The sequence below is a fragment of the Heterocephalus glaber genome, unplaced genomic scaffold, assembly GCF_053883595.1.
Source record: "Heterocephalus glaber isolate CG9 unplaced genomic scaffold, H.glaber_assembly_v1.0 deba00001457, whole genome shotgun sequence".
In the NCBI taxonomy this organism is placed as follows: domain Eukaryota; kingdom Metazoa; phylum Chordata; class Mammalia; order Rodentia; family Bathyergidae; genus Heterocephalus; species Heterocephalus glaber.
Window position 1 is genome coordinate 5,362,391 of NW_028258305.1, and position 26,659 is coordinate 5,389,049.

The 26,659-nt window shown below is 41.9% G+C and overlaps 1 long non-coding RNA gene across 1 annotated transcript; it reads right to left on the reverse strand.

Moving 5' to 3' along the window:
• Positions 1-7,505: 7,505 nt before the first annotated feature.
• LOC147826923 (uncharacterized) lies at positions 7,506-26,401 on the reverse strand. The gene is made up of 3 exons (XR_015453077.1): positions 26,264-26,401; positions 11,884-12,000; positions 7,506-7,644 (listed from the first exon to the last, which is right to left on the reverse strand). It is a non-coding gene; the product is annotated as an uncharacterized LOC147826923 (long non-coding RNA).
• Positions 26,402-26,659: the final 258 nt, after the last annotated feature.

Below are 26,659 nucleotides of genomic sequence, written 5' to 3' on the forward strand. Positions count from 1 at the left end.
ATGAAAACCTCACAACACTCCAGAGAGATGGTGCTGGTACGCATTCATATTTGACTGATGAGAAAGCTGATCCTTTGCGGGGGACTTCCCCAAGACCCCTTAGCTAGAAGTGGAGGTGGTATTTGATCCCAGAATTATTTAGCTGCCAAACTGTAGCCGGCTGTTGCAGAGGAAGCCGCAATCTCCAGGAGGTTCTTGAGCTGACAAATAGTTCTTTGACTCAGCAGGCACTTCCTGCTCTGGGCGTTACTGTGACTCCCAGGGAGGACTTTTGGGGGAAACACTCTCCTTCCTCTCAGCACGCTCTGCTCCAGCCCTTGTTACAGACACGTCCTCAGCCTACGCTCCTCCGCATTGGAAACCACCCAGAGGAATAATAAAAGCAAAGAGTAAGGACTTGGCAAATGAACAGAATGCCAGGAAAATGATGGATTTGTCTTCAACTCCCTGAGACTTGGTCTCATCTAGTGGGAAACTTGGAAAATTCTCTGCTGGTTCCTCCTTTTGCTCCTGGTGGTCCTTCCACCCTGCTCCACCAAATAGAAACCTCTCCAGAAGAAGGTTAAGTAAGGCCACCCTCTGAATGCCCCTGAAACAAGTTGTTGCTTAAATATGCAGATTCAGCAGTAAAGTTTAACTGGGGTGACACGCTGCAGTGAAATCCAAACCCTGACCTCCAGAAATGGGGTAAAGCTTCAGGCTGCTGGCAGACCATGGGATGTGGTTTAAGGTATAAGAGGAACACAGGATTCAGAGACTTAGACTTAAGTCCCCAGTCTCATCACTCCCCATTTCAGTGACTTTGAGCGATTTGCTCACCTTCTCCAAGCTTGTTTCTTCCATTGTATAATGAGGGAAATTCTCCTCTTACCTACCAGCTGATACACCACTCACCCTCATCTGTAGTTTTACTTTCTGTGATTTTGGCTACCCATGGTCAATTGCAGTTCAAAAATATTAAGTGGAAAATTCCAAAGATAACCGATAAATAATTCTTATACCATAGTGTTATAATTGTTTTATTATGAGTTGTTAGTATCTTGTTATACCTAACTTATAAATTAAACATTACCATAGGTGTGCACATAGAAGGAAAATTGTAATACACTTTATAAGGTTTGGTGCTTAGGCATCTTCTGGAGGTCTTAGAATGCATCCCCCTGAATGAGGGGGCTATGGTAGATGCACAAGTGCTTTGTGAAGTGAACAGTGGTGTGGTCCAGTTCAGGAGTTTGGTGGAGAAACGGCAGAGTCACTCTGCCCTTTCTCTGATCCTCCCCTACTCCCAAAGAAGTCTGTCTCTTTCTGCAAAATGGGTCTTAACATGGGGACACACACACACACACACACACACACACACACACACACACACACAGGGTCTCCCAGTCTTGGTGAGCCCTCTCTCTCTCTCATGCTGGATGCGCTTGTTTTAGAGCAGGCAGGAAAAGTAGAAGCAGGAAGTGTTATGGTGGCATCCACGATTTGCAAGAGGAAGGCTCCAGGTGTCCTCTGTTGAAGGGTGCAGAAGGGGCTCATCTGTAACAGTCTTGCAGAGCTAATGCAGTCATGGGATAGCAATAAAAGTCTGAGGAGGTACCATCAGGAACATAGAGGCTGAGTTTGGCATCCTCTCTTCCTGGTGGTACAGCCAGTTTCAAAACTTCTTGATTTCTTCACAGGTTCCAATTCTAATTTGACCTGGCTTGGCAAAAAAACCCCTCCCCCCATTAGGGAAGAAATAGCTTCATGAGGCTGCAGAGGAACAAAGGCCTCATTAAGATCCATCATGTATTTATTCCAAGTACACATGCCCAACAATCTCTATTGATGATCTCAGATACAAATGAAGTGGTAATTAAGGATATAATGCAAATGATCATCAGCTTAGTAACTCCCTCTGTAATTGAAATTTACTAAATTAAGTCTGAGGTTTTTGAAACTAGGTCTTTAAAAAAATTTCCCCGATTATAATTACCCCTTCTCCTCCCTCCCACCCACCCCTTGGTAATGTAATTAGTTTAAAATAAGACTCGTGGTACAGTTGATGGTGCTGCCTCCTGATCTGTTAAGGTGGCGCTTGCTCTCTAAAATGCTGGTCTCCTGGGACCCATCCCTGGGAAGTGAGGAGGAGAGGGGCCTTCATCATTCAGAAAGGCTGCTGTGGTGGAGCCAAATGCTTGACAAGGAGACTGGATACTGGGGTTGCTGCGTTACAGGGCTAGACAGGAAGATTTCTCAGCTTCTCCTTTCTGTTCCTTTCCATGATATGCTCAGATCTGGTACACTCTAGAGATCATTCAGAGAAAGAGGTGGATAGCTGCTTTACTGGAGTAGGGGAGGATTTGGGATCTTTTGGGATCCTGACGTAGGAGACAGAGGGGTTGGTACAGATCAGAAACTCATCTTTCTCCCTCTTGGAGGTAAGGGAGGCAAAGCTCAAACTGTATAGCCCAGGAACTCCTCTAAATCCTGTCCTTTGCTACTCCATGCGACCATCCCTGGGCTTAACTCCTTTTTCCTAATCTGACCCCGCAGAGGGCAATGCCCACTGCCTCAGCCTGCCCAGAACCCAGAGGAGCTGTGTGGCCTGAGGCTGTGACCTGGGAGCACTCCTGCCTTCTTTTCCTTATCCCCAACTTGGGTTTTGTCCAGAATAGAAAGAGAACTAAATCCTGTCCTGGATACATTTGACCTTCCACAAGGGCATGTTGGTCTGTTTCATTAAATTCGGATTAAAGGGTTGCTGTTTTTGCGGTCACACTGTAGTTTTGTCAGAGCTGATATGTGCAAACAGGAGAGAAGCTACCCACAGCCTTCTTCCTCTCCTTCTTCCCCTCCCTCTCACTCCCACCTTCCACCCACAGCTTCCCGAGTGGGTAAGTTCAAGTCCAGCCTGGGCAATTTAGTGAAACCCTGTCTCAAAAATAAAGAGAAGGGATTGCAGATGTGGCTCAGTGATAGAGTTCCCCAGGGTTCAATCTCCAGTACATCCATCCATACATACATAGGTGTACAGACATACACACACACACACCACTGCAGCACAGATCTTAAATAAAATGCTTTCTGCCGTCCCTTTAAATTGTTTTGTGCACATCTGTTTTTCCTTCATCAGTCACATCACTAGTGATTGAAACTTCAGTAAATGCTTAACTGCAGAACTGCTGATGTCAGAGACAAGCAGCAGAGTTGTTTTTGGAGAGCACAATAGGTGTATGTTCCATTAGTAAATCTGATAAAAGAGACAGACAATGGTGATCTTATCTCTAGATAAGCCCTTGCTTGAAAGCTTCCTGAGCTAATGTGGGCATGTTTACTGTTGGATTTGGGTGCCCCGCATGGCAGGTGCTCAGTAAGTATCAGTTGAATGAAGAATGAATGAATGAATGAATGAATGACTTGTCCAAAAACTTGTAGGACCTCATCAGTGGGATAAGAAAATGCCTTAATTCTAAAATCTGGTATTGAGGATCCTGCAATCAGATACCAACTTACCCCTGTGTGATCCCTCGGCCATCTCTGCCTGCTGACTGCACTGGGGCCAGCATGGCAGTCATCTGGAGGACTTGGTGAAGCAGCTCGCTAGGTCCCAAATCCACAGATGGGGGTGGGGGTTGGGCTCAGGAATTGGCCTTTTCAACAAGTTCTCAGTAGCTGCCCATGGTGCTGGTCCAGGACCATGCTTGTTGGTATCACTCCATTCCACAAAAGGCGCCCACTTTAAAGCAGTTTTGGAAGCCAACATTAGATTGGTAAATATCATTTTCTCCTTAGGCATTTTGCCAATGCTTCATTCATCAATAGACTTTACTGAATACCTATTTTGTGCTGTTTCTACAAAGATTAATAAAAGGGCATCTTTGCCCTCAGGAAACTCATGACCTTAAGAGCATCTCTCTCTAATTCTTAGTGAGTTAGGCTGGATCTACGCACTCACCCAGGAGTCACCTTTGCTTGATATGTCTTGATTCTCTGGAAAACAATGTCAGCGCTTTGGGGCACAGAGATTAAGAGGGCAGGTAAAAAGTGAAAATAAAGGGTGCCCTAACTTTGAGGATCACATTCCAGGGAGGAAGGAAACTCCTTCCTCCAAATGATGGGGGAGCAGTTGTGGTAAATGGGTTCAAAAGCAGCTTCCTGCTTGCCTATCCACATGAGCACTGATTTATTATTCAACCTCTTTAAGACTTAGTTTCCCCATCTCTTGGGGGGAGGTGTGCCATTTTGATGATATGAGTTAAGAGTTTGGTTCAGTGCCTGGCACACAGAAAACATTACCTGATGTATGGCACCAGGAGCTATTGGTGTGGGTGATGACTGTGGGAGCAAGTGGGAGAGCAGGCAAGAGCTGTTGCCTAGAACGAGGGAAAACCACTTGGGATCCAGGGAAGAAAAGGCACCCCCTCCATTTGTTTAAAGAGCCCTTACCTGGGCTGGGGGTGTGGCTGAGTATTTATCCTGCATGCTTGAGGCCCTGGGTTCCATCCTCAGCACAAGAAGAAAGGGGGAGGAGAATAAGACTAGGAATAATAAGAAGGAGGAGGACAAGGAGGATGGGGGGGGGAAGAACAGGAAGAGGAGGAGGGGGAGGAAGAGAAGGGGAAGGAGGAAAAGGGGAGGGGAGAAGAGAGAGAGATAAGAAAGAGGGAGGAAGAAGGACTCTCATTTAGTCAATACAACCAAGTAGAAAAAGGGGCAAAATACAAAATCTGGGCACTTTCCACATTGAGAAGTTTTGTTTGCAAATAAAGAAAATCAGATATTTGTGCTATGCTGTCAAATCTATTACCTCATTAGATACTCAAAGCAACCCCATGGGGCACATAAGCTCACACCCTTTTTACAGATGGTGAAATTGAGAATCATAAATTATACCTATTCCCTTACAGTGGTAGAATTGAATGAACACCTGGAGCTCAGGCCAGTGTCAAACACCATCTTTCCAAATAAATCTTTATGGAGAAAATGGGAAAAAATGTAGGTGGTCATCTGAATTGGTTGGAGAAGCTTTAAAACCTCTGACTCCTGGGCCCTCATGAGACCTAAGAAAGAATCTGTGTGTGCAGGAACCCAGAAAGCTCCTCCAGGGAGCTGCTGCAGTTGGCAGACATCTAAAGCCAGCAGTAACAACAGTGATGCTCTGTTTGTGGCTGTGGGAGGCTTTGGAGGCAAATGCTCTTGGAACACTGCCAGCCCCTGGGAAGCCTCTGCCTGCTCTTGCCAGGACAACTGCACTAGCCCACCAACTGGGGCGACACCCGTCAACAATGCTGCCCCTCTTCTTCCCCTGCCCAAGCTACCCTCCCACTGCAACCAGCCCTCACCTCAATCCCATGTACAGAACTTATTTAACACTCTCCTCAGCTTTCCAGTCCCCAGCCTGGCTGACAAGCCCTGCCTGAGCTGACTGATTATCTGCTATTCTCTGCCTCCCAGCCCCCTAAGCTTTCCTCCAGTCTCCAGAACTGCAAAATTTCCCTTTACCACAGGGCTTCTGTACTTGCCACTCCTGTCCTCTGGAATATCCGTGGTTCCCAACACTAATGCCCACCCTTTCGCTGGTTAACGTCTCCATTTGATGTCAGCACCTCGGGAAAGTTTTCCTCAATCCATAGATGAGAGCAGAGTCCTTAGTTACATGTTCTCTTACCCAGGTATAGTGGCACATGCCTGTAATCCCGGGACTCTAGGAGGCTCAGGCAGGAACACTGCCAGTTATAGTCCAGCCTGAACAATTTAGCAACTTTGAGAGAACCTATCTCAAAAAAAAAAAAAAAAAAAAAAATTTAAAAGGGCTGGAAATGTAGCTCATTGTTAAGGCCCTGGGTTCAATCCCTCCCCCGGGAGGGGGTGTGAAGAAAAGATTCTCTTGACACAGGCGTCTTTCCTTGGTTCTTGTCAATGACAGTAATTGTGCAACAGCAGAGACAGGCTTTTGAAGAACAGGTACCATGTCTGCACTGATTCTTCATGTCTTCTCAGTGCTTGGCTCCCCATGAACTCTTCCCAAATGATGTTCCATGATGTGTTTAACGGGACACACCAGGACCTTGCTGCCTCCCTCCTGATTCCCATAAGGCAAGATATCTAGAGGAAGCCAGTTTGATGAAGCCTTTTGACATAGTACCCCTGTCAAAGTATAAAATCATTAAGTTTCATTGCCAAGTAACATGTAAAATCACATGGGTTTTCTTACCAAGTAACCTGTGCAACTGACAGCTATGTCCTGTTTATACCCTCCCCTGACCCTGAGGGACTCCCACAGGCTTCTTTACCACTATTTGGTTTGAATTTTTATGAAATGAATTATTTTTGCAATCAGAGAGGGTCATAAAAGTAATATTTAAAGACTGTCAGATCTGGGTAAGACTCCAAGGCTATATGATTTCTGCCTCTAAAAATCATAACTTGGAAGGAAAAGTGTAAAATAATGTATTCTTTATAGAAAGTATTTAAGGAAGCACTAGAAGTTTAATTAAAGATTTTCTGGGCATTCTGAAATTAAGAAAAAGAGATAATGTTATGGCTCAAATGTCCTTTTTGCTCCCAACACTGCAATGTGTTAACTTTAACTGGGTCTAGCAGTGAATTTTAGAGGCAGAAAAACAGAAGTAAATTCTAGAGCAGAGGGCCAGGGATTTAGCTCAGTGGCACTGCCGCCTGCCTCGCAAGCACAAAGTTCTGCATTTGATCCCTTGTACAAAAAAAAAAAAAAAAAATTCTAGACCAGAAGAGATGCTGTGCTGGCCTGGCTGATGACTCTTCATGAGATACGAAAACAGAGCAGATGCAGGAGTCCCGGTGCTAGGTGCCAGATGGTGCCCGCCCTCCTCCCCGAACACATCTCTTCTTGACTCCTACCTTATCCCAAACTCTGGCCTCCAGAAAGAAAGGACAGGGATGCCATGACATTAGTTTAGCAAAGTGCTACTTTTTAAAATTCGAAGATTTAGTAGCTTGGTTTTTTTTTTAGCTGTGTCAAAGAATTCCCATATGAAATATTGCAAATTTCACTTACCTAAGACACTTAACCTCTTTCTACTATGATACTATGTCTTAGTCTTTTTTATGCTTTTTGTATTAATCTATTTTCTGTTGTTATGACAAGATATCTGAGGCTGAGTTCTTTAAAAAAGAGAAGTTTTTTTGGCTTGCAATTCTGGTGGCTGGAAAATCTAAACATCATGGCACCAGCCCTTTAGCTATGTCACAACATGGTGGAGAAATGGAAAGAGAACCAGTCATGTGCAAAAGAAAGCAAGTGAATGGGTTGGACTCACTTTATAACATTTCACTATTGCAAAAACTAATTGAGGTCATCAGAGAATTGCATTAATCTCTTCCAAGAGTAGCACACCTCCTCCTGCTCACTCCCATGATCTAACCCCCTCCTATTAGGCGTCAGTTCTTAACGAGGAATACGTTTCCCCGCATATAACCCTTAAGGGAGAAGTCACACAAAAACCATAGCATATTAGCAGAATACCACACACTGGGTAATTTATAATGAACGAAGATTTATTTCTCAGTTCTAGAGGTTTGGAAGTCCATGATCAAGGCATCAGCATCTGGTGAGTCTCTTTCTTCTTGTTCTCCCTCTCTTTTTCCCTCTCTCTTCTTGTCTTCCTCCTCTTTCTTCTTTTTCTGTATGGAGAATTGAGCCCAGGATTATTTTACCACTAAGCTACATGACAAGCCCTTTTCATTATTTTATTTTGAGACCCTCAGGCCTTTTATTTTACTTTATGTTATTTTAGACAGAGCCTTGACAAGTTTCCCAGGCTAGCCTCAAACCTATGATTCTCCTCCTCAGCCTCCTGAGGAGCTGGGATTACATACCACTGTGCCTGGCCTAGTGAGCATCTTCTTGATGTGTCATTTCATGGTGGAAGGGCAAAAAGAGGGAACAAGAGATATAAGGAAGATGAACTCATATTTTTAAGAGGAAACCACTCCCACAATTGCTAACCCACTGCTATGACAGCAACATTAAACCATTCATAAGGCCAGAGCCTGGTGGCCTATTCAGGTCTTAAAGGTCTCACTTCTTAATACAGTTACAATGACAGTTAAAATGGCAACATGAGTTTGGGAGAGGCCAAACATTCAAACCATACCACACTAGATTGTCTCAACTCTAGCTTCTCACTAGTGAGAATGTCTCTGATGATTAGAAATAAGAACAGGGGCTGGGGATTTAGCTCAGTGGTTCTGCTGCCTGCCTTGCAAGCGGAAGGACCCGAGTTCAATCCCTGGTACCAAAAAAAAAAAAAAAAAAAAAGAAAAAAAAGAAAAGAAAAAGAAAAGAAAAAGAAATAAGAACAGGACACCTGTTAATGGATACATGCTTTTGGCTGGGTCTGGAGAATATAGCAAAGTGCTTAATAATGACAAAATGTCAGCATATCCAGCCCTGACTGGGTCAGATGATTCTCATCTCCTTTGGTGTCAGTGAATCATACCATTTTCAAGTGACTTTTCTCCATTTATATCTAATAAGCCAGACCCAATAGGATCCTACTTGCTGACCTGTAATTGAGTTTTGAGTGTAAGAGTGGGAGTCGGGGACAAAATGAGGTAGAGTTAAGGACAAGAAATGCTTGGAGTGTCAGATAAAACATTCCCTCCTAGATTGAAAGATTGGGTAGTTTGGGAAATTCACAGGCAGATAAAAAGAAGCATGACAGAATGTGTATAGTCCTGGTTCTTCTCTGTAAGGCCACTGTACAGAAACTGAAAGAGTCTATGCAGGCATGTGACTAGCCCTCAATTTGAGTTGTATAAAACTACCATTTGGAGAGCCGCCCCCAGTGCCGAAGAGGTGAGCCTTCCTGGCTGCCATACCACTGCCCCCAGAGCCAAGGAGCAGAGCTGCCCCCAGCACCTAGGAGGTGAGCTGCATGGGAGCCAGCAACACCCCTCCCCCCTGAAATGAGAAGAAAAGTAAACAAGTCTCAAAACCAGATTTCCAGAACACGTAAAGCAACCCCAAAGTGAAACGAGATAGAACAATCTGATACTCAACCACCTGGGCTCCCTGAACAGGCAATGAAAGAAGATCCAGAAGAAAAGGCAATCAGAAATAACTTTTCAGATAACAGCAGAGATTGTGCCCATAGTGCAAGACATGATTAATAAATCTAAACAGGACACAGATAAATAATAGAGGAGCTGAGAAATATGATGGAATCCCCAACATAGGAAACAAATGGAATCTATAAAACAGAAGTGAACAGATTTCCAGGAGATTAAAAAGTCCATTGAAAGTTTATGCAGCAGAATGAGCCAATGTGAGGACAGAGTTTCAGATATAGAAGATAAGATTGCAATTAGTGACCAGAAAAAGAAAATATTTTTTTAAATAGTAAGGGACCATGAGAAATCAATCCAGCAGCTGCTAGACAATGCAAAGAAGAATAACATAAGACTGATCAGAGTCAATGAAGAAACAGGAGACAGTACAAATGACATAAAAAAGCTGTTCACAGAAGTGATGGCAGAAAACTTTGCAAGCAGGGGAAAAGAACTTGACATACAGATAAGTGAGGCATATAGAACTCCAAATAGCCTTGATCAAAAAAAAATCTACACATAGGTATATAATAGTTAAGATTCCAGAAACCAACAGAAGAACAAAATTCTACAAGCAGTTAGAGAAAAGAAACAAATCACATACAAAGGAAAGCCCATCAGAATCACAGCAGACTTCTCAATGCAAACACTCAAGGCAAGAAGAGCTTGGAGTAATGTATTCCAAGCCCTAAAGGAAATCAGGCTCCAATCCAGATTGATGTACCCTGCAAAACTATCTTTCAAATTTGATGGAGAAATAATGACAAAGAACACCTTAGGAATTTCATGAATACCAAACCAGCACACCAAAAAATTTTAGACAATATCCTAGGAAAAGACAATGAGGATCACAACCCCAGGAAGCCCAGCAGAATGAATCCATCAGGAGGACAAGAAATTAAATGCAAAGAGGGAGAATCCAACAAAAAGAAAAAGTCATGACAATGATAAGTCAATATGAATCAGTTATAGCCATCAATGTGAATGGTCTCAATTCACCAATCAAAAGAAATAGACTGGCAGAATGGGTCAAGAAGCAAAATACAACAATATGCTGCATACAAGAAACACACTTAATTCCAAAAGAAACTCATAGACTGAAAGTTAAAAGGTATTAAACAATACTCCATGCAACAGGAACACACAAATAAAGCATGAGTAGCTATGCTCTTTGCAGATCAAGTGGATTTCAAATCAACATTGATTAAGAGAAACAAAGAAGGACACTACAATTTTGTAAAGAGGACAATCTAAGAGAAAGAGATGACAATCATAAACATATATGCACCAAATATTAGTGCACCCAACTATATAAAACAAATATTAACAGACATGAGATATCAAATAAGCACTAATACAGTAGTAGTGGGGGACCACAATAACCCACTGTCACAAATAGATAGATCAACTAGACAAAAAATAAGCAACAAAATACTAGAACTCAATCAAACTCTTGAACAAATGACTTTCACAGATGTTTACACAGTATTCCACCCCACAAAATCAGAATACACATTCTTTTCAGATGCACATGGGTCATTCTCCAATATAGACCACATACTCACTCATAGAATATGTTTGAGTGCAAAGGAATTGAAGTTTTCCCCTGTATATTATCAGACTATAGTGGAATGAAATTGGAGATCAATAGCAAAAGGAACCGCAAGAATTTCATTAACACATGGAAATTGAACAACACACTTCTGAATAACCAATGGGTCACAGAGGAAATTAAACAAGAAATCAGACAGTTCCTACAATTAAATGACAATGCCAATACAACATATTGGAATCTATGGGACACAGTGAAAGCAGTCTCATAAGGGAAATTCATAGCAGTGAATACTCATGTTAGGAACACAGAGCAAGCCCAACTAAACAACCTGATGCTGAACCTCAAGCTTCTAGAAAAAGAAGAGCAGGACAAACCCAAAGCTCATATAGGAGAGCAAATTATAAAGATTAGAGCAGAAGTCAATGCAATAGAGACTAAGAGAACAATACAAAAAATTAATAAAGCCAAGAGTTGGTTCTTCAAAACAATAAACAAAATTGATGAACCCTTAGCCAACATTATCAGAAAAAGGAAAGAAAAGGCCCAATTCCATACAATTAGGAATGATCAAGGCTAGTTGGAGTTCTATATGAATCACTTATCTGTATGTCATGTTCTTTTCCCCTGCTTGGGAAGTTTTCTGCCATTACTTCTGTGAACAGTTTTTTAATGACATCTGCACTCTCTTCTGTTTCTTCATTGACTCCAATCAGTCTTATATTATTATTCTTTGCATCGTCTAGCAGCAGCTGGATTGATTTCTCATGATCCCTTACAATTTTGAAGCAGTTTTTCTTTTCCTGGTCACTAATTGCAATTTTATATTCTATATCTGAAATTCTGTCCTCACATTGGCTCATTCTGCTGTGTAGACTTTCAGTGGACTTTTTAATCTCCTGGAAATCTGTTTGCTTCTGTTTTATGCATTCCATTTGTTTCCTATATTTGGATTCCATCATGTTCTTCAGCTCCTCTCTAGATTTATTAATCATGTCTTGTACTATGGGCACAAACTCCGCTGTTATCTGAGAAATTATTTCTGATTTCATTATTTCCAGATCTTCTTTTGTTACCAGTTCAGGGAGTCCAGGTGATTGAGTATCAGAGTGTTCCTTCTCTTTTCCCTTTGGGGTTGCTGTAGATGTTCTGAAAGTCTGGTTTTCAGACTTGTTTATGTGTCTGCTCATTTCAACCGGGGTGGGGGTGGGGCTGTGGGGTGTGTGTGTGTGTGTGTAGTTGGTGCCCATGCAACTCACCTCCTCTGTACTGGGAGTGGTGGTACAGTGGCCCAGAAGCCCATTCCTCTGAGCTGGGAGCAGTGGTACAGCAGCCTGGAAGCCCCTTCCTCAGAGCTGGGAGCAGTGGTACCACAACTAGGAATGAAAAGGATGAAATTACAATGGACCAAGCAGAAATCCAGAGGATCATCAGTACCTACTTCAAGATCCTATACATCAGTAACATGGAAAACACAGAAGAAATGGAGAGATTCCTAGATACATATGATTTACCAAAGTAGAATGAAGAAGACCTAAAAATTCTAAATGCAATACCAATCAATGAAATTGAAAATGTAATTAAAAACTTATCAACTAAGAAAAACCCAAGTCCTGATGGCTTCACCACTAAATTCTACAAGACATTTAGAGAGGACTTATTGCCTCTACTGTTTAAACACTTCAGTGAAATTGAAAGGAAAGCAATACTCCCAAATTCATTCCTGGAAGCAAGCATCAGCTTGCTCTCCAAAGCAGAGAAAGACCCAACTGAAAAAGAGAACTATAGGCCAATCTCACTAATGAACATAGATGCAAAACTCCTTCATAAGACATTAGTAAATAGAATGCAGAAGATCATACACCCTGACCAAGTGGGATTCATCCCAGAGACACAGGGATGGTTCACCATACAGAAATCAATAAATGTAATACACTATATCAATAAAGCCAAGGACAAAAACCATATAATTATCACAGTACATGCAGAAAAAGTACTTGACAAAATCCAACATGCATTTACGATAAAAACCCTACAAAAAATCAGAGTAGATGGTCTCTACCTCAATCTGATAAAAGCCATCTATGAAAAAGCAACAGCCAATATCATACTAAATGGTCAAAAACTGAAATCCTTCAAACTAAAATCAGGAACAAGACAAGGATGTCCACTATCACCACTCCCGTTCTATGTAGTTTTGGAAACATTAGCCTGGGCAATTAGGCAAGAGAAAGAAGTAAAAGGAATAAAGATAGGAAATGAAGTCAAATTGTCATTATTTACAGATGATATGATACTCTATGTAGAAGACCTCAAGAACTCCACCAAAAGTCTCCTAGACTTAATAACCAAATTCAGTAAAGTAGCTGGATACAAGGTCAACACACAAAAATCAATAGCTTTCTTCTACATGAACAACAGACTCACTAAGAGAAAAATAGGGCAAACAATTCCTTTCACAATAGCATCCAAAAAGCTGAAATATCTAGGAATGAACCTAACAAATGAAATCAAAGACCTCTTCTCTGAAAACTTCTCTGAAAACTCTGAGAAGAGAGATTGAAGATGATATCAGAAAATGGAAAGACATCCCTTGCTCCTGGGTAGGAAGGATCAACATAGTGAAAATGGCCATACTTCCAAAACTGCTATCTAGATTCAGTGCAATCCCAGTTGAAATCCCAGAAACATACTTCACAGACCTTGAGAAAAAAATCCAAAAATTCATTTGGAACAAGAAGAGACCTAGAATAGCAAAAGCAATTCTAGGCAACAGAGACATTGCAGGGGGTATCACAAGCCCCAACTTGAAACTATACTACCAAGCTAATGGGATAAAAACAGCATGATACTGGCAAAGAAACAGACCTGAGGACCAGTGGAACAGATTAGAAGATGCAGAAACAATGCCAGACACACTCAGTCATCTCATCTTCGATAAAGGAGCCAACTACCCTCACTGGAGGAAAGATAGCCTCTTTAATAAATGGTGCTGGAAAAACTGGGTTTCAACTTGCCAAAGATTAAAACTAGACCTGTATCTCTCATCATGCACTCAACTAAGATCAAAGTGGATTAAAGATCTAAATATTAAAACAGAAACACTGAACCAGCTCGAACAGAGGTTAGGTAGAACTCTTGAAGACATTGGTGTAGGAAAAGATTTTATGAACAAAACCTCAATTGCCTGTGAACTAGCAGAAAGAATCAACAACTGTGATCTCATTTTATTAAAAAGCTTCTGCACTGCAAGAGAAACCACCAACAGAGCTAATAGACAACCTACAATGTGGGAAAAAATTTTTAGCACCTGTACCTCAGACAAAGGACTATTATCTACAATATACAAAGAATTGAAAAATATCAGACCCCCCAAATTCAAAGACCCAATTCAAAAATGGGCATCTGACATGAACAGACATTTCTCAGACAAAGAAGTAAAAGCAGTAAACAAATATATGAAAAAATGTTCAACATCACTGGTCATTCGAGAGATGCAGATGAAAACAAAGCTGAGATTCCACCTAACCCTAGAAAGAATGGCTTCTATAAAGAAATCGACCAATAAAAAATGCTGGCGGGAGTGTGGGGAGAAAGGAACCCTTCTCCATTGCTGGTGGGAGTGTAGACTGGTGCGACCACTGTGGAAATCAGTATGGAGATACCTCAAAGAACTAGGACTACAGGTCCCATTTGACCCAGCTATGACCCTACTGAGTATCTTCCCCAAAGAATTAAAAGAATCATACCACAGCGATATATGTGCACCCATGTTCATAGCGGCACAGTTTGTAATAGCTAAAGCTTGGAAGCAGCCCAAGTGCCCATCATTTGGAAACTGGATAAAGCAAATGTGGTTTTTTTATAAAATGGAATACTACTCAGCCATAAAGAACGAAAAACTAGAGTCATTTTATAGCTAAATGGATGCATATAGAGGGCATATTCTTAAGTGAAATAAATAGGACACACATGTGTAAATACCGAATAGTTTCACTAGTGTGAGAAACTGATAGTGTAAACAAGGCTTAAAATGATTAAAATGAATAACTGATAATTCGAAATAGGAAAAAAGGCCCAAAGATGAAGGGTTGAAGGGATGGGAAGGAGAAGGGGAAATCTATGAGAAAAGAAAAAAAAAAAGGAAATGATGTGTGTGTAAATAGGGAAGAGAGGAGGGGGTGAAAGGCGCACAGGTAATGGGGAAAAAATAAGAACCAAGATACATCATGTACAGGTACAAACACCCAATGATAAATGTAAACAAATTGTATACCTAAAATGTACCAATAAAAGAACTTAGAAAAAAAAAAGAAGAAATGGCAAATAAACATATGAAAAAATGTTCAACATCACTGGTCATTCGAGAGATGCAAACGAAAACAACACTGAGATTCCACCTCACTCCAGAAAGAATGGCTGCTATCATGAAATCAACCAATAACAAATGCTGGTGGGGCTGTGGGGAAAGAGGAACCCTGCTCCACTGCTGGTGGGGGTGTCGACTGGTGTAACCACTGTGGAAATCAGTATGGAGATACCTCAAAGAACTAAGACTGGAAGTCCCATTTGACCTAGCTATTCCACTGCTGGGAATCTTCCCCAAAGAATTAAAAGAATCATACCACTGTGATATATGTGCACCCATGTTCATAGCAGCACAGTTTGTAATAGGAAAAAACTTGGAAGCAGCCCAAGTGTCCATCAGTTGGAGACTGGATAAAGAAAATGTGGTTTTTTTTAATAAAATGGAGTACTACTCAGCCATCAAAAATGAGAGATTAGAGACATTTATAGCTAAGTGGATGCACATTGAGGCGATAGTCTTAAGTGAAATAAATACGACACACATGTAAATACTGAATAGTTTATCTAGTGTGAGAAACTGAAAATGTAGATAAGGACTAAAAGGTATAATAGATAATATGAAATAGGAAGAAAAAGGGCAAAAGGGAAGGGGAAGTGGGAGGGGCAGGGGAAATGAAAGAAGGGAATGGAATTAATATGAGAAAATGAAAAATGGAAACAAAGTCTTTGTAAATAGGGAGGGATGGAGGGGTTGAAGGGAGGGCAGGGGAAGGGGAAAAAAATAAGAACCAAGAGAGATTATGTAAAGGTGCAAATTTCCAATGATGAATGTCATTATATTGTATACCTAAAATGTACCAATAAAATCAATTTGAAAAACAAAACAAAAAAGGAACTGCCGTTTGTTAATTATTCAGACGGATGGATGGATGGATGGATGGATAGATGGGTGGATGCATGGATGGATGGATGAATATGGATGGATGGATCGGTAGAATGGGTGGGTGAATGGATGGATTCACCTCTTGTGGCAGACATGGTCACTGCCCTGCCTGTAAATTTCCTCTCTCACTTCTATACTCTTTATCTGGCTAGGGGACCATATCAGGCCTGGGAGTCAGAAAAACAAAGCTGGTGCTCTGGAAGCAGCCCTCATTGAATACTACAGGGACTCTAGGTAGACAAACACATCAGTCAGGAGTGCTGACGCACACCTATGATCCCAGCAGTTGGGAGGCTGAGGCAGGAGGATCACTGCAAATTCAAGACCAGCCTGGGCTACATGGTGAGTTCAAGGCCAGCCTGAACTACACAGCAAGACCCTATCTCAAAAACAACACACACACACACACACACACACACACACAAACACCAGCTTCCTCACATCTCAGGGTGACTGCATGGGGCCTACTCAGTGGGATTAATCCTCCAGTGGTAACTGATAACATAGCCTTTCCTGCCTTCTTTTTGTCCTTGTCTCCTTCCATTGTTTTCTGGGATCACACTGCTTGTTCTTGATCCCTTGTGGAGCATGCTTCTAAGAAACTCAAAAGCAGAAATCTATGTCACTGATTGCTCTGAGTGTGTTGCCAGTGGTCCCCAGGATCACCCTTAACCCTCTTATCTGATTCCTAAAAAACTAGAATAGTCTAGTGGGAGGAAAGGCAACATTTAACTTAGACCTCACTGGAATAGTAGTAAACCCCATCAAAGTGGTATTGCTAGGTTTTATTGCCAAACAATGTGTATGGGCGGACAATGCTGACTTTTGTGCTGTTAGCAACCCCTTGGGATGGCCTTAGGAGACCCACAGTGTCCTTTATCTCTGTTTGGTTTGAATTTTTATGTGGTACATTATTTAACCCATACCTAATTGGAATAATATGAAGCTCATTCTTGATTAATTCTCTCTGAAAACTCTCCTCTTATTAAGTATTTAATAGAAGTTCAGTTTCATTACTGAAGCAGATCAGGCTGTTATTTAACAGTGGAAAGGAGGACAACATCAGACCCACAAACCCATTTTGCTAGTCAACTTTCTTTTCTAGTCAACATTTTTCCTATGTCTAAGGCTATCGTGTTTGTTAAAAGAACAGCCCTTTTAGCTTGGCTCTGATGATTAAGTATCTAAATTCGCTACAGATCCCCAGGATATCAACACCTAGAAGGAAGGGCTCTCAGACTTAGCTGTGTATTAGAATGACTTGGGGAGCTTTTATTGCCAGCATTCCTGGGTCCCACTCCAGACACAAATGTCAGTGTCCAGGCAGCAATATTTTTAAATATTCAATTGGCTTTAATGTGCAGCCAGGGATGAGAACCACTGATTTAAGGGGACAGGGAGTCTATGAAACTGTGAGCACCAGCTGCCCCAGCTCTGGACAAAGCAGGAAAAGCTAAAAATGTCACCGATGGCAGCCCCAGGTGACACAGTGCAAGTCACAATAGCACAGTTACCACATTTGCAGCCTGCTCCATGGTATCTCAGTCACCTCATGCTTCTTTCTCTCCCTGCTCCTGAGCCAAGAACCCTCAGGAAGCCTCTCATCAACCATTCAATAATCTTGCACTCTCATAAAACAGCAAAGCTGTCTCCTCCTCGTGGAGATTTCAAGTTAGGAATTTTATTTTCTCATTTGTAAGTTTGGGTAGCTGAGCTCTATCTAGTCTCCTTTTTCATGCATTTTAATTTCCCTGTTTTAAAATCTGAGTAATTTTCACTCCTGGGTGATTTTTGAAGCTTCAGGTATTATCTTGGTGATATGGCTGCCTTCCACCCTAAGATATAAACCTGAGAAGGCATTCCTCACATCCCCAGAAACAAAATGGAGCCCACATTCTGTAGGCTATTTGTGATGGGCTTCTGCTAAGTGCTAACCCTTACCAGCCTTAGGGCCCTGGAGAACTCCTTTAAGCCTGATAATGTTCTCTCATAAAACTTTAAGAAACCACAGTGACTGGAACTGTGAGCCAAACAGTAACCTCTCAGCTAAGTAGATCCATGAACCTTTTAAGACGTTTGTACGTTTTGGTATGGACATGCATTTTATTTTTTTCCTGGGGAGACAGTCTGGTTTATAGCTAGCTTCAAATTATCAAATAGTTGTGTGACTTAACTAAGTTTAAGAATTAGCAACATCATGCTTTCCTTTTCTTGCTCAAAAGCCCAAACACAGATGTCTTGACTTGAGGGACTAATATTGAATGTTTTGGTTTCCTACCTCCTTTTCTTCTTCCCTTCTCCTGCCACTTCTGCCCTTTACTACGGAGGAGCTCTGTAATATTACTGCATGTAGGTTCCTGGCCACTGTAGAGGGCACTCAGATGCCAAAGGTCAAGGTGACAAAAGGGCCCAGCTGTTCTTCCGAGTAAAGAGTTGCTGTGAGCTCTCAGGTGGCTCATGAGGCCCCACACAAGCACTGTCCAAGACTCATACACCTGCATGCAGAGAACTGGGTTAGCCTAGAGGACAGCCTCTCTTTGTTCTGCCTGTGAATGTGATCGATTTCTTTCCCTGACTTCTCTAAAAGGCATGAAGGGTGGTCATCTGTCTCTGTTGGGCTTTCCACTGGATCAAAGCAGACACTTACTGAGCTGAGGAAGCAAGAAGTTCCTCCTGTGTGATGTGGAGGTATTAGTTATGGCTCACTATCAAGGAGGTGACACAAGTCTCTATAACTAAGTTCCATAAGGCAGAGGGACTGTCAGTGTGTATGGGGACCTGGAGGCAGTCACAGGGAGAGGGAAGCAACATTGATTGACTGGCTAGCACGTGCCAGGTGTGTCAGTGTACTAGATGTTTTACCCATGACAATTGCCTGGTAAACAGCTGCAGGATCTCAGACAAGGGAGGAACTGCAGCACACAGATCACCCTAGAGGGCTGGAAGAGTCCCCAACTCCAAGAGACTCTTGCTTGAAAGAAGAAGAATAAATCCTAATATTGCCAGTAACCAATGATGATATTTCTCTCTTTCTTCTATAGCAACACTGCCCAATAGAACTTCTTGTGGTGGTGAAAATGTTCTATTTCAGTCTACGGCCATACCACCCTGAGCGCATCCAGTCTCGTCTGAAAATGTTCTATTTCCACACTGTCCAATGCAGTTGCCATAAGCACTTAAAATGTGGCTAGTTGGACAGAGCTTAAATAAATTTTAAATCATATTTAATTCAATTTAATGAAAATGTATTAAATTTAAATAGTCTCATGTGATTAAGTCTATTTACATTAGTGCACTTCTTTCCTTTTCCTTCCTTTCTTTTTTTGTGGTGCTGGGGGTGGAATCTGGGGCTTTGCACAGGCTAGGCAAGTGCTCTGCCACTGAGCTACACCCCCAGTCCAGGACAGTGCATTTCTATAGTCGTTCAAATTCTTGGCTAGACAAATTCTTGTCTCTGTGCTGTGCTGTAGCCACTGCCTGGGTCCAAATGCTGCTGCACACTCCAGCCTGGGGGTGGTGGTTTGGAGAAAATGAAAGAATTAGGGTCGCATCCAACATGAGACAAAACAATGTGGAGTACAGAGAAGTCCTACAGGAAAGACACAGGGTTAGCTCAAGAGCACAGAGGCAGCAAAAAATCTGAACAAGAGGTACTAGAAGATGAATAAGTTCCTTCCGAGTCCCCAAGATATTGTGGGAAAGGGCATGCTGGCTTCTACCACATGGGGGATGTGCATTCCTGCCACCCTACTTGAATCTTAGCAAAAAGCACCACTCGGAAATTTGTATGGCCTGCCTCATCCAGGCAGCTGACACGTGGTTTTGCAGTTCCCCACAGCACCATCTTTCCTCCTGGCAAGCTCCCAAAGACCTGACAAACTGGGAAGAGAATTGAATGTTTCCTTCCTAGATTCTCTAATTTGGCCCAGATCTGGGGAGAGCTGCTTCTCTTACATCTGGAGTGGGCAGTCATGAGAAAGAGTGAGGAAATTTGTAATTGGTCAGAGGGTCATGGTAGACTGGTGCGTCTTTGTGATTGGAGACATAGGTAGCATAAGCATGGGAATTCTGGGTTCAAGATGGATGAGTACCAGGTCTTCTAACCAGCTCCTGAAGCAGACTGTGTAACACTTGCTGAAAGGTGTTTGCTGTTGTTTCTGCTAATAGTAACACTTGTGCTTAGTGTCCACGTATATTCTCTGCTTACATTTGCTCAAGTGGTAGCTGCACCTGGATAACAGAATGGTGACAGGTGTTTCTATGGTAACTATCCTGCACATGGTCCTTTCACATCTCTAGTCCAGTTAAGTTATAGAGTGACAGTTGGGATTCATTGGAGAAGGAACACTGGGGAATAATAATCACTATTGTTGGCTAACATCCTGGAGTGAATCTACATGGCAATTAAGAGGCAGCCCAGAAGATTTTGTTAGTTACATACACCTCTTTATCAACTTAATTATAAGTTACATCAAAAGACCCATAAAAGTGGAATGTTTCCAAAGCACTTCTCTTATTTGATATTTTTAGTACTTTAGATTCTGAGCAAAAGACAACTTACCATAATTTCAACAATAAATGATAATTTTCAACCCTACCTGTAACTTTACTGAACATGTAGTTAATTTGTTTTGTTATTCATTGTCTGCCATACAAACACCATACATTTTCTCTAAACCTTGAATTTAGTAGGAAGACTATATTTTATTTAAACACACACATATGGTAGTTGTATTGAATATAAACCTTAATGAAACTCATTTGAAAACAGTAGAGTATCTAGTTGAAGATTGTATAAAATACAGTTCTCTGTATCTTTTCTTAGGTTAATACATTGTAAGAGACTAGCTAACCTGCAAGCTTCACTCTTTTATTGAAAACCCTGCCAAGTAATTAATATATCTAATGATTCTGAGAGAAGACAATTTCTTTCATTTTAGGGTAGTGTCTCTTATCTTAGAAATATTAATTTGAGATTTATCTGATACTGATTTTGTATGATCAAAATTACTTTGGAAGTTATTGCATTAATTTCAGGGGATGCTCATTCTGTTATATAAGAACATGTGTTTTAAACATAATGCATTTTCAGTTCTACATTTTAGTGTCTATTGAACTCATTTTACACCATTGTTAAATTAAAACGAGTTTGATTTTCATTTTCTAATACTTACAGAGTGGCATGAGAGTTTAACCTGGTCCTTAAAAGGCTTCTGTGAGAGAAGTATGTGCAGCATAGGAGAATAGGGAAAGGGCCTCAGGAGAGCGTCCTCCTGCTAAGATATCATCAGCCAGTCTCAGTGCTGCTGGTGAAATGCAGTTTCTCATATAAACAAGATCCCAAGAAATGACATTTATAAAATGTGGGTCTAGCCAGTTTGCAACAAGAATTCACACATTTATACTGCTGTCCTCACTTCTGGTGAAGGCCAAATTGAGAACATTTTAGCAGGAAGAGCTGGTACTTGGCTCTGAACCCAAGGATAATGCCTGTGGAGAAACAGATAAGAGTTTGTGCGGTTTGTTCTGAATGACCATGTTCTCTTGACAATGTACAGTTTTACATAGAATTACCCAGAAGGCGTAACATAATGCTCTTTGCTTCAGTAAACTACTCCTGTGGGCAAAAAATACACAGTGATTATTGCAGAGATGGAATTTCCTTTTCCAAAATTTTTGGAATGGACTCCAGGTTCCTTCGCTAACGGGGAAAACTGCAATAGCACTTAGAGGGGGATAATTAAAATGTGTTTGTTTTAATGTGAGTCATGACAAACCTTGGGATTAGAATCTTAGAGGAAAACATATCTCTGAATAAGGAGAGGAGCCACAAAGCCCAGAGCAATATGGAGAGGGGGTGGATCCTGTTGCTTGTAGACTTCTCAGCTCTGTGCTTCCCTGGTTAAGAGAATGCCCTATACCACTGTCTCCCCCACTGGGCTAGACAATGCCTCAAAAATGCCTACCAGCCTCTTTTTAGGTGAAACCACCCCTCCGTGAAGCCCCTAGTGAGATAGAGTATTATCTGGAAGAAGGAATACACGAACCCATAATTGCTGATTTTTAAATTATTAGAACAGGCAAAGAATGGGACTAACAAGGTAAGTTTGGAATGTAAGAACTGAACAGAGAAGGGAAAGGGAATCAAGAAATGGATTCATGCCTGGTGTAGTGGCACATGCCTGTAATCCCAGCACACAGGAATATCACCACAAGTTCAAGGCCAACCTGGACTACATAGTGATATCCTATCTCAAATAACAAACATTATACAAAAAAAACCCTGAAGAGTAAAGAAAGAAAAGGATTCTGAGTATGAGATGGGGCAGTACCAGGCATGACAATTTCCTGGGAAGCCAATGGAGCTTGGGAACCTAAATGTTGGGAATAGGACGTGGGACAGAAGTAATTCCTGGCTGCATCATTGTAAGTCCTCATCAACTATGATACAGGTACACAGACATTTTTTAAACCAGTTTTTCATAAGTTGTCATGAAACACTTGTCCTCGTCCTTCATGAAGCTGCACCACATGGTGGTGTGACTCTTTCCATCCTATCTATGAAGTTCTGGTTTCAGCGGCTCTGCCAATCACAGCCATTTCTGGATTGTTCACAGAAAGCCAGCACAGAGGCAGCATGAGTAACTGGATTCCACCAAAGCAGTGTCTTGATTGCAACCATCAATTTGACCTGCTCTCTTGGAGTTTTCCTGGAGCTGTGCAAAGCAGCCAAATAAGGAAGTACCATTTCCTGTCCTGCCCAATCTGAAGCTTCTTGCCCTGTAAGAGGGGTGGGAGATGAGAGCCAAAAGATCAGTGAGGTTGAATGATCCTAACTAAGACACTAAGCTCAGGCTAACTAAGAGCCTTTGGGGTCCCCTGGATATTTGTTCAGCATCCTTCCCTTCTGCTCTGCTTTACAGACCCATCTCTCAGCAGCTCTGAGTCATGGATAATTTACCAGCTATTTTACCAGTCTCATTACTTCATAGTGGGTGGAAGCTTCCAATTGGCCTGAAGCCCTCCTAAGCTAAAAACAAGCCTATTTTCTACCATGTTGAGATTTTGGATTCTAGCCAGTGCTCTAATATACCTGAGCCCCAGAGGACATCCTTAAAATAGGGGTGTCTACACAGTAGTCCTAACACATAGACCTATCTATTTCTTGCCTAAATGAAAAAAGTTCTAGTCTATTTTTTCCCCTTTCTGGGAAGCTGACCTAAACAAGTAAGGGTGTGCTATAAATGTCTTTCAAGACTTGACTTGTAGGTTCTAATTATAATTAAGATGATAATAATATTATTTTGTATCTGTGTCTTTCTTCCAAAGTGCTTGAGCACTCTCAGCTGTGTGAGGGTAGCTATGACACGTTCATTTGTATCTACTAGATGATTCTAATTACATCTTCTTTTGATTCTAGTTCTGAACTCACCCTCCTTCCCTGAGCCTAGGGCACCAAGGGGGCACCACTGAGCTAAATTTTCTCCATGTCTGGCAGTGTTATCTGAGGGAGTAGCCCTCGTGTTCACCTTGGCAGGACCCAGAGGCCTGCAGACTGCTGTGCTGGCTCTGCCTGGCCCCTTCCTGCCAGGAGCCTGTCCACCTGCGTCACTCTCACTCCCAGACTCCCGGGTGCCAGAGAGTGAGCCGGGCTTCCTGTCCCTGGCTCCAGGAAGGGCCCCTTCACTCAGGCACTCTGCACCCAAGCCTGCCCTCAATGGACTCTCTGCCTTCTAAGTCTCAGCTCTAGGGCAGGGGCAGGCTTGGACTTGCTTGTGTGCCTGTTACACCTCATTCGGTCACACAGGAGCTTTGTGTGGTCTTCACGATCCCTTTGAACATGAACTGCAAGCTCTTCCCTGCCCCTGGAGGAGACTCTGGCAGCCTTGCTGACTTTTCTGGTCCCTCTGAGCTAAAAAGGAATCCTGTGGTCACTGAAGTCATGAAATATAGTCTTACTTCTGAAGTTAAATGTGCAAGTCCTATGGAAAATGAACACTCTGAACTGGATTTTGAATTGAAGCCTCTCCTTGCTCCTGGCTCAGGACGGCTTTAGAAAATGGGGGGCAGCTGGGAGTGGTTCTCTTCTCTTCCTTCTCCCTTAACCCACTGACTACACTTTCTGATTCTCATATCCCTTCCTACAGCGGAGGAAGAGGAGGGAGAAATGAAGATGAGCACGAGGAAATTCTAGGTCTTGAGCAATATTATAGGTCAGTCTTCTTTAGAGACTTCCTCACCGTCATCATCATTGGGATCTGTCACCTGTGGGCCCAGACAAGGGTTGATGCTTCTAAATCCTACTGGTTATTTATACTTTCTGGCTTCCTGGAAATCTAACATCACCTTTGCTTCTTTCTGCTGGTCTATTCCTTCTCCAAGTGACTCAGTGGGACAGCGTCTAAATTCACACCCAACATACATAGTGTGCTTCCTGCATCTTTTGTCTTAAACCCACTTACTCAGCCCTGCACTCCTGCACTCCTCACAGTACGGTCAAGGCCATCCAGCAGCCCTCTGGGTTTCCCAGGCTGGACCAGTCTGCTATAACCCCAGACCGAAAGTGATGCAGATCAAATCTCCTCTATGGTGAAGGGAATGGAATGAGACGCTTCTTTACTTCCCTCCTTGTGTGCAAAGGTACTGGGGAGCTCTCAGCATACTAACATCTTTCTCCAAAAATCCTCACTGAAAATCTTGCCTCTCAATTCCCATTTCAACTCCATTTTTAATCTGGATGTTCCAGAGTTAAGAACAATCTAACTATTCTTTTTTCCTGTCTCGTTGGACCTCATTTTTTCAGTGTGGTTTTTAATGTCTTGGTTCTTGAGATGAACTTGAATCTGAAAGAAGAGAGAAGCACAAGCAGACATCCTGCATGGCCTCCCTTTGGGGCTTTAACATGTTCCCAAGAGCCCTGATTGTTAGAACACAGATTTACCTATTTCTAAATTAGAATTTTAGATCTCTAAAGGAAAACAGAATTAGAATGTCTGAGTGTGCTATAGCCAGCCCTCTTTAGCCTCCACTAAAATTTACTTAGGCTTTCCAGTGAGAACAAGAAAGTCACAGTGTTGGAGTTCACATTACTAATGCATCATCTGGTATTTGGTATCAAGAAGTTTATTCCGTCTAATCCCAACCCATGTCCCTAATAAGATAACTGTGGTGCATCTTGGAATATGTACCTCTTTCATTATTAACATCCAAGTGTCTAAAAGAACACTTTAGTGGGCTAGGGATTTAGCTCAGTGGTTCCGCCACCTGCCCAGAAAGCACAAGGACCTGAGTTTGATCCCTGGTACCAAAACAAAAACAAAAACAAAAACAAAAAAACAACACTTTAGAGAGGCATGATAAAGACATTGTCCACTATATTGCCTGATGTCTCTTCTGTATAAAGGTAATAATATATTTAACACATGCATTTAGTACCATAAAATATTTTTATTTATAATCTAATATGCATGCTTCCTTTTATTTGCCAGTGGGAACTAACTAGATGTATTTCTCCTTTTGCTTTGCTTACCAGGAAGTTCAGCATTAAATTATAGAGTGTTCACTTACATTAACTAATTCATCCCAGGAAGCCAGTGTGTCTGTTGCATTTCACTTTTATTTATATTCTGTTACTTCTTTCTCTTTTAAAGGTTTCATTATATCTTCAGATATATTCTAACATTGTAAGCCACCTCCAATTCTTTTTTTAATACATGTAGGATATTTATTCTAAATAAGTATGAACAAAACTTCCATTTATTCATCTCTACCAAAATGTTTATTGACCACCTCCTACATGCCAGACATTTTACTAAGTAGTGGGACAAACAACGGTAAGCAAACCAACTTTCCTTCCTCTTGTAGAGCTCCTAGGGTGCCAGGTTCAAAAAACAGGAGGAAAACAACTGAAAACTCAGAGCAGAAGGGGTTACACATGAGAAGAAAAGTCACAGAAGTGTAGAGCTGATGGCAGTCAAGAGAAGGGAGTTTTTCCAAAGAAAGGATAAATCCAGTGCTACAGAGACCAAGTATGACAAGAACCGAGAGGTATCTGCTTGGTAACCAAAAGGGCATTAACTACTCTGCCAAGAGCGATTTCACTGAAGACAGCAAGTGTAGACAACTCCTTCCAAAAGTTTGATTGTGGCAGAGAGGGACAAAGATGCTGCTGGGGAGAACGTAATGACTTGTGCTGAAAGCAGACTCAGCTCCATCAAGAACCCATCGGTTACCATTCTGGTAACATCAAATGATTATCTGAATTTCCATTGGTTTTCAAATCTTCTTGAGCATAGGGACCACACTAATTTCTCAAAAAAGAGAGGGTCCAAGAGTCCCGGATATCAGGTCAAGGAGAGAGGAAGGGTGCAAGCCCATTAACAGCTTACCACTTGGCTGCCTTCTATTCTCTTTAATATCTTGGTGGCTGCTACTTTCCAAGAGAACCCAAGATGCCACGAGTACCCTCAGGACTCTATTCTCAGCTCAGACGTCTGACACTCTTGGCTGCCAGTCCGCAGCTGGCCTCTGTCCCAGCTTAAAAGAACACAACAACTTTACAAAATCTGCCCAATCAATTCCTCCACACGATAGAGGAAGGGGGTGGCCAACAAGCACTGTGAGCACTGGAAACACATTCGTAATTCACATTTCACTTTTCCAAGCCTGGGTTCAAGTCTCACCTGGGCTTTTGTTGGTTGTTTTTCTTTTTATCTCACATTAACTCCATTCATCTTAAGGATGGCTCTAGTGATTTATGAAAGCAGTCTGCATTATTTTAATGT